The sequence below is a fragment of the Terrapene carolina genome, unplaced genomic scaffold (genome assembly GCF_002925995.2).
Source record: "Terrapene carolina triunguis isolate 2854851 unplaced genomic scaffold, T_m_triunguis-2.0 Scaffold33356, whole genome shotgun sequence".
Classification (NCBI taxonomy): Eukaryota; Metazoa; Chordata; order Testudines; family Emydidae; genus Terrapene; species Terrapene triunguis.
In genome coordinates this window covers 838,716-843,002 of record NW_020697707.1, presented here as the reverse complement: position 1 = coordinate 843,002, position 4,287 = coordinate 838,716, and the positions used below count along the sequence as shown (strand labels likewise).

Genomic DNA, 4,287 nt, shown 5'->3' with positions numbered 1-4,287 from the left:
TACCACCTGGAACGGTTCCACTTACCAGGACTTCACAGATGCAAAGTACAAGGGCCCTTTCTTTACCTCCTGCACAACCCCATGCCAAGAAACTTCAAAAATTCTTTATGTCACAGTGAGACAGACTCAAGGGGCGGCTACTCTAGCTGTCTCCCTTCCTGCTTCCTCTGTCACTCGCTATACTGCAAAACACTGCGAGGACAATGCCGGGGAAGAGAGGAGAGAATGTATCTTTTCAGCCTCATCCATTTGATAGCGAGAACAGATATGCTTGGTGTAACACAAAAAGGTTAAGTGCTGCTATTTGGGTGGAGGAGGATTTGACACATAATAAGTATTCACCCCCTCAGAGGAAAATGCAACAAAATCGCCCACCTTAGAGCAACACACCAAAACCAGTTGTGGTTTGTTCTACAGAAAAGTGTCTTCAGATCTGATCCTGTAAAGTTAATAGCACTTTAGCCTGAGCAAGGAGTGCGGGATTGGGCCCAAAGTGTCTTAAATGCACACAGTAGAACCTCAGAGTTATGAACACCAGAATTACAAACTGACCAGTCAACCACACACCTCATTTGGGACCGGAACTCGCCCCCAAAGCAAACACAGCATAGTACTGTTCTAAATGTAAACTACTAAAAAAATAAAGGGAAAGTTGCTTTTTTCTTCTTCTGCATAGTAAAGTTTCAAAGCTGTATTAAGTCAATGTTCAGTTGCAAACTTTTGAAAGAACAACCATAACGTTTTGTTCAGAGTTATGAAGATTGCAGAGTTATGAACAACCTGCATTCCCGAGGTGTTCGTAACTCTGAGGTTCTACTGTACCTTTAATACACCCTTCTATGTAAGAGGGACAAGGTGCAAACCAGCCCTTTTAAACCAAAACATTCTTGTGGAAATAGAATGTCAAACCCTCCTCCATAGATGAGAGACTAAGTTATTACTTAACTTCTCTCTCTCTCTCGGACTGCCTTCATACAGAAACAATACTCCAGATTTTTCCCGCACACGCTCCAGCAGCCACCCAGTAAGGACATTTTCCTCCAATCAGGAGGATGAATTTCTGACAGCTCTCAGATGAGGGCCCAATCTTATGAGGTTCTCACTGCAGTGGGGTAATGTTTTTTTAACCCAAACTTTTTTCTTCCAGTGAAAAATGCAGATTTGGATCAACTGAAACATTTTGCAAAATTCTGTCAATTGTGGCAAATAGTTTCAGTTGAACTAAAAAAAATATGAAAAAAAACAAAACACTCCATGTTGACCTTTTAAAAATGAAATGATCTGATTTTTTTTTTATTCCAAATGACTTTCTGTTTAGAAATTTCCTTGGATTTTATTTTTTAAAATTTACAGAATATTAAAAAAAATGATATCTAAATGAAGTGTTTCATTTTCGGTTGAACTAAACGTTTTGTTCGACCCAAAACAATTCTTTTTGACTTTTCAATTCGACAAAAATACCAAAAAACGTTTCTTTTTTGGATTGATCCAAAATGCATTTTTCTTTTGATTTTTCAGAATTCACAAGAAACCGAAAAACTCTGTTAGCCACACAGCTCTAGTTCGGAGTGCCCTGGTAAAGCCAGTGGGAACTGAAGCCTCTCAGAACCATGCAGGAGACACTTAGCAACTTCCAATGCAAGCCTCAACATTATTCCTGGAGCCAGATCTGGGACTTCAAACAACGAACGTGATGTTTTATCAATGGCCTGCACCCAAGATTTATTACTTTAAAAAAATTTCTCCACTTTGCTATAAAAGACAACAATCAGAATAAAAATGGAGTATTCGTTATGAGATATTCCATTTTTGTTATTACTTGACAACAATATATAAGTCCCAGTGAAAATAAAGAGATAACTTATTTCCATTAATTCTCTTTCCTTATTTCACAGCACTCAGTTGTGGATGCTGAGATCATTAATACTCCCAATGCTTGGGTGAGTAATTCCACTTCCTCCCCCCAGCCCAGCTTGCAAGATGTATCACGGTACTTACTTTTGTTTTTTGGAGATTTTGACATTTTCTGGTTTGTTTTTTTTGGTTATTTCTTTTCCATTCTTTAGCCATTTGAATCTGAGAGCGGGGTATTCGGAATTGGCTTCACACCTGAGCACTAGCTTCTGGCCCACAGCGGACTCCTGGTTTTTCAGCTCCTTCAATTTGGGAGGCCCAGCTAAAGAGAGAAAAGAAAGCGCTGGTGATTAGGCTGCTTTTGAAAGAGAAAACCATGCTAATTGAAGTAGACCTAGGCAAGCCAGAAAATTTAGAGACAGAACCAGACTAAATGATTTCTAAACCAAAAAATCTCTCATTTGCATGAACTATACTTAAAATGTATGAAAAAGAGAAGATATGAATGGGTATATTGGTGTGTTTACCCTGGAAGGAAACACACACACTTGGCCCTTCTTTGATTCCCAGACATAAGACAACACAACCTATGCGGAACTAAAATGATGCTCCCATTGTCAATACAGAGATGCAGCCCATGAATACTGGGACCTGCAGTTGAGTAGCGATCTATGTGGCAGGCTAGGCCTCTTGAAGCAAGACTTCATGCTGGGAACTGTAGGGGATGTCTACACTGTACACTGAGCCCAGATCTGTGGGACCCGGGCTTGGTGTTTCCAAGCCTGTGCTTGAGCGTCCATACTACATTGTAAACATGGGTTTACAGTTACCAGACCCGGGTCTCACAGAGATGCTAACACGTCCATACTGTTCTATGCAGACCTTCTGACTCTGATTCGTGACTTGAGCTGCGTCCACACTGAAAAATGATAGGTCTTGAATCTGAGTCACAGCAAGATTTAGGCTCTGACCCACTCCCTTAACAGGGTCCTAGGACTTCGGTCCTGAGTGCTTGCTGACCCAAGTCAAACTGACGAAGCCCAAGCTTCCCTTCCATCCACACGCCAAACCTGAGTCAGAGCCCTGGTTTGGGTATGTCTACACTACAATAAAAGACCAATGGCATGGCTGTGACTGGCCTTGGTCAGCTGACTTGGGCTCATGGGGGGTTGGGCTGCAGGGTTGTAAAATTGCAATGTAGATATTTGGGCTCAGGCTGGAGCCCGGGCTCTGAGACCCAGCCCTGTTGCAAGGTCCCCAGCTCCAGGCTTCAGCCCAAGCCGAGACGTCTACATTGCAATTTGATATAGTCCTGCAGCCAGAGCCCTGCGAGCCAGAGTCAGCTGCCTTGGGCTCTGATGCTCAGTGCCATGGGTTTTTTAATCGCATACCTCTCATCTCCATGAGCTGTACTGAAGGCAATAGAATACGAAGTGTAAAGCATGTTATTTATTTGGCTATCAGACATTGCCTGTCCAAAGGCTCCAGGTACCTCTGACATGACAGACAGCTTACAGAACAACTATAAGCACAGCAGCTTTCCAAACCACCGCGGGGAGAAGATACTCACTCCGGAAGATAATTCCAACCCACATTACACTGAGCTCAACCTAAACTAGCCCCTTCTTCCCAAAGGCCATAGAAAAGAGGCAGGCTTTGAAGCACACCTTGGGGATCAGCAGATTAGGGCCATATTGGATTGAGGGAGTGGAACTGAACTCCAGAGTCTCAGGCCAGGTCTACACTAAAACGTTAAGCTGACCGAGCTACGTCGCTCAGGGATGTGAAAAAAAATCCATACCCCTGAGCAAAGCCATTAAACCAACCGAACCCCCAGTGTAGATAGCATTAAGTCGATGGAATAATTCTTCCGCCTCTCGTGGGGAGGTGGATTAGCGACAGTGATGGAAGACCCCGACCCATCGCTGTAGGGAGTGGTTACACTGAAGCTCATCAGTCTCGTCATGGAGAATGCGCTGCTAGCAGCTCCCGGTCTTTTAAACTGAGGTGCCCTCTGCTACAGTGCCTCCACTGACCACAGCAGTATGGTACTGGGAGAGCAGGGTCTCTTTTACAGCTACATCTCAAACCATTCAGGGCCGTATAGGTGGAAGCAGACACTCAAACCGCATCAGGAACTCACAAACAGTGCAGATCTCAGAGCACAAGCACCATGTGCTTATGGTGAGAAACTGCATCCATTAAGTGAACCAATATCCTTTTGCACTAGCATCAGTTTTCAAGTTCCTCCCAGTGGTGAGAACTGTTGCTTTGCTTGTTGTATAACTATAATGCTCAATAAGGAAATGAGGGACCAACATGGCTGTCCCCTGATTCTGACAAATGAAGACGGCTGTAATCTTCTCTGTAGTATAGGGTTACCATACGTCCGGATTTTCCCGGACATGTCTGGCTTTTTGGGACTCAAATCCC

General features: G+C 43.5%; 1 protein-coding gene across 1 annotated transcript in view; it reads right to left on the bottom strand.

Annotated features, from left to right (window-relative positions):
- Positions 1 to 4,287, bottom strand: part of NRG1 (neuregulin 1) — a 237,281-nt gene that overhangs the window by 192,575 nt on the left and 40,419 nt on the right. Inside the window, exon 2 of the mRNA XM_026663345.1 lies at positions 1,999 to 2,176. The gene's annotated coding sequence lies outside the window, so the exon portion shown is untranslated. The remainder of the gene's footprint in view (positions 1 to 1,998; positions 2,177 to 4,287) is intronic.